Source organism: Oncorhynchus keta, chromosome 17 (assembly GCF_023373465.1).
Source record: "Oncorhynchus keta strain PuntledgeMale-10-30-2019 chromosome 17, Oket_V2, whole genome shotgun sequence".
NCBI lineage: Eukaryota > Metazoa > Chordata > Actinopteri > Salmoniformes > Salmonidae > Oncorhynchus > Oncorhynchus keta.
In genome coordinates, this window is record NC_068437.1 from 49,904,343 (window position 1) to 49,916,312 (window position 11,970).

General features: G+C 41.5%; 1 protein-coding gene across 2 annotated transcripts in view; it reads left to right on the top strand.

Moving 5' to 3' along the window:
* The window catches only part of LOC118395983 (prickle-like protein 1), a 73,726-nt gene that overhangs the window by 29,095 nt on the left and 32,661 nt on the right, over positions 1-11,970 (top strand). Inside the window, exon 1 of one of the 2 annotated variants that reach the window (XM_035790108.2) lies at positions 11,570-11,676. The exons of the other annotated variant lie outside the window; for it this stretch is intronic. The gene's annotated coding sequence lies outside the window, so the exon portion shown is untranslated. Of the gene's footprint in view, positions 1-11,569; positions 11,677-11,970 lie in introns of those variants that run through there. 2 annotated transcript variants of the gene reach the window in all.

The window sequence follows — 11,970 nt, forward strand, 5'->3', positions numbered from 1 at the left end:
AACAACAGTTACAACAGAACAACAGTTACAACAGAACAACAGTTACAACAGTTACAACAGAACAACAGTTACAACAGAACAACAGTTACAACAGTTACAACAGAACAACAGTTACAACAGTTACAACAGAACAACAGTTACAACAGAACAACAGTTACAACAGAACAACAGAACAACAGTTACAACAGAACAACAGTTACAACAGAACAACAGTTACAACAGAACAACAGAACAACAGAACAACAACAGTTACAACAGAACAACAGTTACAACAGAACAACAGTTACAACAGAACAACAGAACAACAGTTACAACAGTTACAACAGTTACAACAGAACAACAGAACAACAGTTACAACAGAACAACAGATACAACAGTTACAACAGAACAACAGTTACAACAGATACAACAGTTACAACAGAACAACAGTTACAACAGTTACAACAGTTACAACAGAACAACAGAACAACAGTTACAACAGAACAACAGTTACAACAGAACAACAGTTACAACAGAACAACAGTTACAACAGAACAACAGTTACAACAGAACAACAGAACAACAGTTACAACAGTTACAACAGAACAACAGTTACAACAGAACAACAGTTACAACAGTTAACAACAGTTACAACAGAACAACAGTTACAACAGACAGAACAACAGAACAACAGAACAACAGTTAGTTAACAGAACAACAGTTACAACAGAACAACAGTTACAACAGAACAACAGTTACAACAGAACAACAGTTACAACAGTTACAACAGAACAACAGTTACAACAGTTACAACAGAACAACAGTTACAACAGAACAACAGTTACAACAGAACAACAGAACAACAGTTACAACAGAACACAACAGAACAACAGTTACAACAGAACAACAGTTACAACAGAACAACAGTTACAACAGAACAACAGTTACAACAGAACAACAGTTACAACAGAACAACAGAACAACAGTTACAACAGAACAACAGTTAAAACAGAACAACAGTTACAACAGAACAACAGTTACAACAGTTACAACAGAACAACAGTTACAACAGAACAACAGTTACAACAGAACAACAGTTACAACAGTTACAACAGAACAACAGTTACAACAGAACAACAGTTACAACAGTTACAACAGAACAACAGTTACAACAGAACAACAGTTACAACAGTTACAACAGAACAACAGTTACAACAGAACAACAGTTAAACAGAACAACAGTTACAACAGAACAACAGTTACAACAGAACAACAGTTACAACAGAACAACAGTTACAACAGAACAACAGTTACAACAGTTACAACAGTTACAACAGAACAACAGTTACAACAGTTACAACAGAACAACAGTTAGTTACAGTTACAACAGAACAACAGAACAACAGTTACAACAGAACAACAGTTACAACAGAACAACAGAACAACAGTTACAACAGTTACAACAACAGAACAACAGTTACAACAGAACAACAGTTACAACAGTTACAACAGAACAACAGTTACAACAGAACAACAGAACAACAGTTTACAACAGAACAACAGTTACAACAGAACAACAGTTACAACAGAACAACAGTTACAACAGAACAACAGTTACAACAGAACAACAGAACAACAGTTAACAACAGTTACAACAGAACAACAGTTACAACAGAACAACAGTTACAACAGTTACAACAGTTACAACAGAACAACAGTTACAACAGTTACAACAGAACAACAGTTACAACAGAACAACAGTTACAACAGTTACAACAGAACAACAGTTAAAACAGAACAACAGTTACAACAGAACAACAGTTACAACAGTTACAGAACAACAGTTACAACAGAACAACAGTTACAACAGAACAACAGTTAAACAGAACAACAGTTACAACAGAACAACAGAACAACAGTTACAACAGAACAACAGAACAACAGTTACAACAGAACAACAGTTACAGTTACAACAGTTACAACAGAACAACAGTTACAACAGAACAACAGTTACAACAGAACAACAGTTACAACAGTTACAACAGAACAACAGTTACAACAGAACAACAGTTACAACAGAACAACAGTTACAACAGAACAACAGTTACAACAGAACAGAACAACAGAACAACAGTTACAACAGAACAACAGAACAACAGTTACAACAGAACAACAGTTACAACAGAACAGAACAGTTACAACAGAACAACAGTTACAACAGAACAACAGAACAACAGTTACAACAGAACAACAGTTACAAACAGAACAACAGTTACAACAGTTACAACAGTTACAACAGAACAACAGTTACAACAGTTACAGACAGAACAGACAGTTACAACAGAACAACAGTTACAACAGAACAACAGAACAACAGTTACAACAGAACAACAGTTACAACAGTTACAACAGAACAACAGTTACAACAGAACAACAGTTACAACAGTTACAACAGAACAACAGTTACAACAGAACAACAGTTACAACAGAACAACAGTTACAACAGTTACAACAGTTACAACAGAACAACAGTTACAACAGAACAACAGTTACAACAGTTACAACAGAACACAGACAACAGTTACAACAGAACAACAGTTACAACAGAACAACAGTTACAACAGAACAACAGTTACAACAGAACAACAGTTAAAACAGAACAACAGTTAACAACAGAACAACAGTTACAACAGAACAACAGTTACAACAGTTACAACAGAACAACAGTTACAACAGAACAACAGTTACAACAGAACAACAGTTACAACAGAACAACAGAACAGAACAACAGTTACAACAGAACAACAGAACAACAGTTACAACAGTTACAACAGAACAACAGTTACAACAGTTACAACAGAACAACAGTTACAACAGAACAACAGTTACAACAGCAAACAGTTACAACAGAACAACAGTTAAAACAGAACAACAGTTACAACTGAACAACAGTTACAACAGAACAACAGTTAAAACAGAACAACAGTTAAAACAGAACAACAGTTACAGAACAACAGTTACAACAGAACAACAGTTACAACAGAACAACAGTTACAACAGAACAACAGAACAACAGTTACAACAGAACAACAGAACAACAGTTACAACAGAACAACAGTTACAACAGAACAACAGTTACAACAGAACAACAGTTACAACAGTTACAACAGAACAACAGTTACAACAGTTACAACAGTTACAACAGTTACAACAGTTACAACAGAACAACAGTTACAACAGTTACAACAGAACAACAGTTACAACAGAACAACAGAACAACAGTTACAACAGAACAACAGATTACAACAGAACAACAGTTACAACAGTTACAACAGAACAACAGTTACAACAGAACAATAGATACAACAGAACAACAGTTACAACAGAACAACAGTTACAACAGAACAACAGAACAACAGAACAACAGTTACAACAGAACAACAGTTACAACAGAACAACAGTTACAACAGAACAACAGTTACAACAGAACAACAGTTACAACAGAACAACAGTTACAACAGTTACAACAGTTACAACAGAACAACAGTTACAACAGAACAACAGTTACAACAGTTACAACAGAACAACAGTTACAACAGAACAACAGTTACAACAGTTACAACAGAACAACAGTTACAACAGAACAACAGTTACAACAGTTACAACAGAACAACAGTTACAACAGTTACAACAGAACAACAGTTACAACAGAACAACAGCTACAACAGAACAACAGAACAACAGAACAACAGTTACAACAGAACAACAGAACAACAGAACAACAGTTACAACAGAACAACAGTTACAACAGAACAACAGTTACAACAGAACAACAGTTACAACAGACAGTTACAACAGAACAACAGTTACAACAGAACAACAGAACAACAGAACAACAGTTACAACAGAACAACAGTTACAACAGAACAACAGTTACAACAGAACAACAGTTACAACAGAACAACAGTACAACAGAACAACAGTTACAACAGTTACAACAGAACAACAGTTACAACAGAACAACAGTTACAACAGAACAACACAACAGTTACAACAGAACAACAGTTACAACAGAACAACAGTTACAACAGTTACAACAGAACAACAGTTACAACAGAACAACAGTTACAACAGTTACAACAGAACAACAGTTACAACAGAACAACAGTTACAACAGTTACAACAGAACAACAGTTACAACAGAACAACAGAACAACAGTTACAAACAGAACAACAGTTACAACAGAACAACAGTTACAACAGTTACAACAGTTACAACAGTTACAACAGAACAACAGTTACAACAGAACAACAGAACAACAGTTACAACAGAACAACAACAGAACAACAGTTACAACAACAGTTACAACAGAACAACAGAACAACAGTTACAACAGAACAACAGTTACAACAGAACAACAGTTACAACAGAACAACAGTTACAACAGAACAACAGTTAAAACAGAACAACAGTTAAAACAGAACAACAGTTACAACAGAACAACAGTTACAACAGAACAACAGTTACAACAGTTATAACAGAACAACAGTTACAACAGTTACAACAGAACAACAGTTACAACAGAACAACAGAACAGACAGTTACAACAGTTACAACAGAACAACAGTTACAACAGTTACAACAGAACAACAGTTACAACAGTTACAACTGAACAACAGTTACAACAAACAGTTACAACAGCACAACAGTTAAAACAGAACAACAGTTACAACAGAACAACAGTTACAACAGAACAACAGTTACAACAGAACAACAGTTAAAACAGAACAACAGTTAAAACAGAACAACAGTTACAACAGAACAACAGTTACAACAGAACAACAGTTACAACAGAACAACAGAACAACAGAACAACAGTTACAACAGAACAACAGTTACAACAGATACAACAGAACAACAGTTACAACAGTTACAACAGAACAACAGTTACAACAGAACAACAGTTACAACAGAACAACAGTTACAACAGAACAACAGTTACAACAGAACAACAGTTACAACAGAACAACAGAACAACAGAACAACAGTTACAACAGAACAACAGTTACAACAGAACAACAGTTACAACAGAACAACAGTTACAACAGAACAACAGTTACAACAGAACAACAGTTACAACAGAACAACAGTTACAACAGAACAACAGTTACAACAGTTACAACAGTTACAACAGAACAACAGTTACAACAGAACAACAGTTACAACAGAACAACAGTTACAACAGAACAACAGTTACAACAGAACAACAGTTACAACAGAACAACAGTTACAACAGTAACAACAGTTACAACAGTTACAACAGAACAACAGTTACAACAGAACAACAGTTACAACAGAACAACAGTTACAACAGAACAACAGTTACAACAGAACAACAGAACAACAGTTACAACAGAACAACAGTTACAACAGTTACAACAGAACAACAGTTACAACAGAACAACAGTTACAACAGTTACAACAGTTACAACAGAACAACAGTTACAACAGAACAACAGAACAACAGTTACAACAGAACAACAGTTACAACAGTTACAACAGAACAACAGTTCAACAGATACAACAGAACAACAGTTACAACAGAACAACAGTTACAACAGAACAACAGTTACAACAGTTACAACAGAACAACAGTTACAACAGAACAACAGTTACAACAGAACAACAGTTACAACAGAACAACAGAACAACAGTTACAACAGAACAACAGTTACAACAGAACAACAGTTACAACAGAACAACAGTTACAACAGAACAACAGTTACAACAGAACAACAGTTACAACAGAACAACAGTTACAACAGAACAACAGTTACAACAGAACAACAGTTACAACAGAACAACAGTTACAACAGTTACAACAGAACAACAGTTACAACAGAACAACAGTTACAACAGAACAACAGAACAACAGTTACAACAGAACAACAGAACAACAGTTACAACAGAACAACAGTTACAACAGAACAACAGTTACAACAGTTACAACTGAACAACAGTTACAACAGAACAACAGTTAAAACAGAACAACAGTTACAACTGAACAACAGTTACAACAGAACAACAGTTAAAACAGAACAACAGTTAAAACAGAACAACAGTTACAACAGAACAACAGTTACAACAGAACAACAGTTACAACAGAACAACAGTTACAACAGAACAACAGAACAACAGTTACAACAGAACAACAGAACAACAGTTACAACAGAACAACAGTTACAACAGAACAACAGTTACAACAGAACAACAGTTACAACAGTTCAACAGAACAACAGTTACAACAGATACAACAGTTACAACAGAACAACAGTTACAACAGTTACAACAGAACAACAGTTACAACAGAACAACAGAACAACAGTTACAACAGAACAACAGTTACAACAGTTACAACAGAACAACAGTTACAACAGAACAACAGTTACAACAGAACAACAGAACAACAGTTACAACAGAACAACAGTTACAACAGAACAACAGTTACAACAGAACAACAGTTACAACAGAACAACAGTTACAACAGAACAACAGTTACAACAGTTACAACAGAACAACAGTTACAACAGAACAACAGTTACAACAGAACAACAGTTACAACAGTTACAACAGAACAACAGTTACAACAGAACAACAGTTACAACAGTTACAACAGAACAACAGTTACAACAGAACAACAGTTACAACAGAACAACAGAACAACAGTTACAACAGAACAACAGTTACAACAGTTACAACAGAACAACAGTTACAACAGTTACAACAGAACAACAGTTACAACAGAACAACAGAACAACAGTTACAACAGAACAACAGTTACAACAGAACAACAGTTACAACAGAACAACAGATACAACAGAACAACAGTTACAACAGAACAACAGTTACAACAGAACAACAGATACAACAGAACAACAGTTACAACAGTTACAACAGTTACAACAGAACAACAGTTACAACAGAACAACAGTTACAACAGAACAACAGTTACAACAGTTACAACAGAACAACAGTTACAACAGAACAACAGATACAACAGAACAACAGTTACAACAGTAACAACAGTTCAACAGTTACAACAGAACAACAGTTACAACAGAACAACAGTTCAACAGTTACAACAGAACAACAGTTACAACAGAACAACAGTTACAACAGAACAACAGTTACAACAGAACAACAGTTACAACAGAACAACAGTTACAACAGTTGCAACATATCACCTTACAGTGAAATGCTTACTTACAAGCCCTTAACCAACAATGCATTTGAGAAAAGATAAGTGCTAAGAAAGTATTTACTAAATAACTGAAGTAAACAATTTTAAAAAATTGAAAAGAAAGAAAGAAAGAAGAAAAGTAATATAATAGCAACAATAAAATAACAGTAACAAGGCTATATACAGGTTGTACCGGTACAGAGTCAATGTGCGAGGGCACAGGATAGTCAAGGTAATTGAGGTAATATGTACATGTTGGTGGAGGTAAAAGTGACTATGCATAGATAATAACCAGAGAGGGGAGGGGTCACTGTAAATAGTCTGGGTATCCATTTGATTAGCTGTTCAGGAGTCTTATGGCTTGAGGGTAGAAGCTGTTAAGAAGACTTTTATGTAAAACGCCCCTGTGGATTCAACCCAGTGACTGGGACAATGAGGGAGATGCAGCAGGTAGTCGTTCAGTATCTAGGGAAAGGGGAAAGAGGAATACTGTGTCTTCCGCATTTAACCCAGCCCCTCTGAATCAGAGGTACGGGGGAGGAGGAAGGGGGGGGGCTGCCATAATTGACATCCACAGTGCCCAGGGTACAGTGGGTTAACTACCTTGCTCAGGGGCAGAACAACAGATTTTTACCTTGTCAGCTCGAGGATTCAATCCAGCAACCTTTCGTTTACTGGCCCAATGCTCTAACCACTAGGCTACTAGTTTAAGGGACAGGGAGAAGTGGTCAATGGGTATGTGATGGAAAACTGAGACTGCATGTGACATCTAAATTGCATATTTACAAATCTACTCTCAGTAACAATTAAGCATGAATCACATTATATCCCATCTGACATGACAAGACATTTGAGGTTAAGATGAAAGAAGATAAACAAAACCCGTAAAAAACACTGACCACTTTTCTCAGTTGCTGTGCTGGTTTCATAGTGAAAGGAGAGATAGGAATGTAATGTGAGAGCCATTGGACCTGTGGGCTTGGTTTGACCACCATCAGTCTGGTGGTAAGCCAAGCTGTGGCATCAGTCACTGATGTGATGTGGTGTGATGCGCTCGTCAGGGGAAAGAGTTCTTGTGGGGAAAGCTCACTGGTGGCTCTCATTTGATGTGTGTTTGAAGTGCGAGAGGAGGTTCACCAAAGGGCGGAGACACACTGAGCCTGGCCCTGCCCCTGAGTGTTTGGGTTAGGGTTTGGCAGGGGATAGGGGTTGGGGGGGAGCACTCTGCCCTGAAATTGAGGTGGAAACTGAGATGTACTTCCTAACCTCCTGCCAAATGTATGACCATATTATTATGTATGACGCTCAGATTACACAGACCCGCAAAGAATTCTAAAACAAACCCGATTTTGCTAAACTCCCATATCTACTGGGTGAAATACCACAGTGTGCATCACAGCAGCAACATTTGTGACGTGTTGCCACAAGAAAAGGGCAACCAGTGAAGAACAAACACCCTTGTAAATACAACCTATTTATGTTTATTTATTTTCCCTTTTGTACTTTAACTATTTGCACTATCACTATCATTGCAACACTGTATATAGACATAATATGATATTTGAAATGTCTTTATTATTTTGGAACTTTTGTGTGTAATGTTTACTGTTCATTTTGTATTGCATATTTTCCTTTTGTTTATAATCTATTTCACTTGCTTTGGCAATGTAAGCATATATTTCCCATGCCAATAAAGCCCCTTAAATTGAATTGAGTGACTGAGTGAGTAGTAGTGGGAATGCCATCTGGTTGAACTGCCCGCCTCCACACACATAGTCAGTCACACACCCTCAAACAGTCGCTTCACACCACACACACACACACACACACACACACACACACACACACACACACACACACACAGAACACAAAAGTCTCTGGTTCTACTGTCTTTGCTTTGATGGTTGCTATGGCTGTGCTGACCTCTCTGGGAGGGAAGGCTGTGCTGACCTCTCTCTGGGAGGGAAGGCTGTGTTGACCTCTCTCTGGGAGGGAAGGCTGTGCTGACCTCTCTCTGGGAGGGAAGGCTGTGTTGACCTCTCTGGGAGGGAAGGCTGTGTTGACCTCTCTCTGGGAGGGAAGGCTGTGTTGACCTCTCTGGGAGGGAAGGCTGTGTTGACCTCTCTCTGGGAGGGAAGGCTGTGTTGATCTCTCTCTGGGAGGGAAGGCTGTGTTGACCTCTCTCTGAGAGGGAATGCTGTGTTGACCGCTCAGGGAGGGAAGGCTGTGTTGACCTCTCTCTGGGAGGGAAGGCTGTGCTGACCTCTCTCTGGGAGGGAAGGCTGTGTTGACCTCTCTCTGGGAGGGAAGGCTGTGCTGACCTCTCTCTGGGAGGGAAGGCTGTGCTGACCTCTCTCTGGGAGGGAAGGCTGTGTTGACCTCTCTCTGGGAGGGAAGGCTGTGTTGACCTCTCTGGGAGGGAAGGCTGTGTTGACCTCTCTGGGAGGGAAGGCTGTGTTGACCTCTCTGGGAGGGAAGGCTGTGTTGACCTCTCTGGGAGGGAAGGCTGTGTTGACCTCTCTGGGAGGGAAGGCTGTGTTGACCTCTCTGGGAGGGAAGACTGTGTTGACCTCTCTGGGAGGGAAGGCTGTGTTGAACTCTCTCTGGGAGGGAAGGCTGTGCTGACCTCTCTCTGGGAGGGAAGGCTGTGTTGACCTCTCTCTGGGAGGGAAGGCTGTGTTGACCTCTCTCTGGGAGGGAAGGCTGTGCTGACCGCTCTCTGGGAGGGAAGACTGTGCTGACCTCTCTCCGGGAGGGAAGGCTGTGCTGACCGCTCTCTGGGAGGGAAGGCTGTGCTGACCGCTCTCCGGGAGGGAAGGCTGTGTTGACCTCTCTGGGAGGGAAGGCTGTGTTGACCTCTCTCTGGGAAGGAAGGCTGTGCTGACCTCTCTGGGAGGGAAGGCTGGGACCTCTCTCTGGGAGGGAAGGCTGTGCTGACCGCTCTCCGGGAGGGAAGGCTGTGCTGACCGCTCTCCGGGAGGGAAGGCTGTGTTGACCTCTCTCTGGGAGGGAAGGCTGTGTTGACCTCTCTGGGAAGGAAGGCTGTGCTGACCTCTCTCTGGGAGGGAAGGCTGTGTTGACCTCTCTCTGGAAGGGAAGGCTGTGCTGACCGCTCTCCGGGAGGGAAGGCTGTGCTGACCGCTCTCCGGGAGGGAAGGCTGTGTTGACCTCTCTCTGGGAGGGAAGGCTGTGTTGACCTCTCTGGGAAGGAAGGCTGTGCTGACCTCTCTCTGGGAGGGAAGGCTGTGTTGACCTCTCTCTGGGAGGGAAGGCTGTGTTGACCTCTCTGGGAGGGAAGGCTGTGTTGACCTCTCTGGGAGGGAAGGCTGTGTTGACCTCTCTCTGGGAGGGAAGGCTGTGCTGACCTCTCTCTGGGAGGGAAGGCTGTGTTGACCTCTCTCTGGGAGGGAAGGCTGTGTTGACCTCTCTCTGGGAGGGAAGGCTGTGCTGACCGCTCTCTGGGAGGGAAGACTGTGCTGACCTCTCTCCGGGAGGGAAGGCTGTGCTGACCGCTCTCCGGGAGGGAAGGCTGTGCTGACCTCTCTCTGGGAGGGAAGGCTGTGTTGACCTCTCTCTGGGAGGGAAGGCTGTGTTGACCTCTCTCTGGGAGGGAAGGCTGTGCTGACCGCTCTCTGGGAGGGAAGACTGTGCTGACCTCTCTCCGGGAGGGAAGGCTGTGCTGACCGCTCTCCGGGAGGGAAGGCTGTGCTGACCTCTCTCTGGGAGGGAAGGCTGTGCTGACCTCTCTCTGGGAGGGAAGGCTGTGCTGACCTCTCTCTGGGAGGGAAGGCTGTGTTGACCTCTCTCTGGGAGGGAAGGCTGTGCTGACCTCTGGGAGGGAAGGCTGTGCTGACCTCTCTCTGGGAGGGAAGGCTGTGTTGACCTCTCTCTGGGAGGGAAGGCTGTGTTGACCTCTCTCTGGGAGGGAAGGCTGTGCTGACCTCTCTGGGAGGGAAGGCTGTGCTGACCGCTTCGGGAGGGAAGGCTGTGTTGACCTCTCTCTGAGAGGGAAGGCTGTGCTGACCGCTCTCCGGGAGGGAAGGCTGTGCTGACCTCTCTCTGGGAGGGAAGGCTGTGCTGACCGCTTCGGGAGGGAAGGCTGTGCTGACCTCTCTCTGGGAGGGAAGGCTGTGCTGACCTCTCTGGGAGGGAAGGCTATGCTGACCGCTTCGGGAGGGAAGAGCTGTATGCAGGGCAGGGCAGAGGGGGAGCCAGGCAGCTGTGAGCCTGTGACTGTCCTGGATTCAGTAGAGCTACAGAAAGAGAGAAGGAGGCTGAGTCCGCAGAGAGAGAAACTGAAAGAGGAGAGTTTGCTGTCCTGGATTTTTTTTTAGCTGCAATAGAGGGAGATTGAAAGAGGAGGGGCTGAGCCAAGAGCCATGTTGCCCAGAGCCAGTGGAGAATAACAGACAGGCCTGAGTCTTGATAAAAGCTTAGGAGAGCTTTCTGCACAGAGGTAAGACCACTGAGGCCTCTGCCAAAGGAATTTGATAGGAGTGGATAAGAAAAAATAGCTATTCTAGTTGTACCTGTACAGCCTAAAAAATACATTTGACATTTGAAATGAGATATTTTGCCTCTAAATGTCTCAGCCTTAGCAGTAATTTCTAGCTTTAAACTGGTGATTTTATTGGTAAGATGGTTGCATTTATTTATTTTTTACTCAGTCTTCCATTTTAGGAAAACATGTTTTGAATATGCATACATTCTACTGTAAGTGGGATACTAGTATGGGCATTGGTCATTGAAA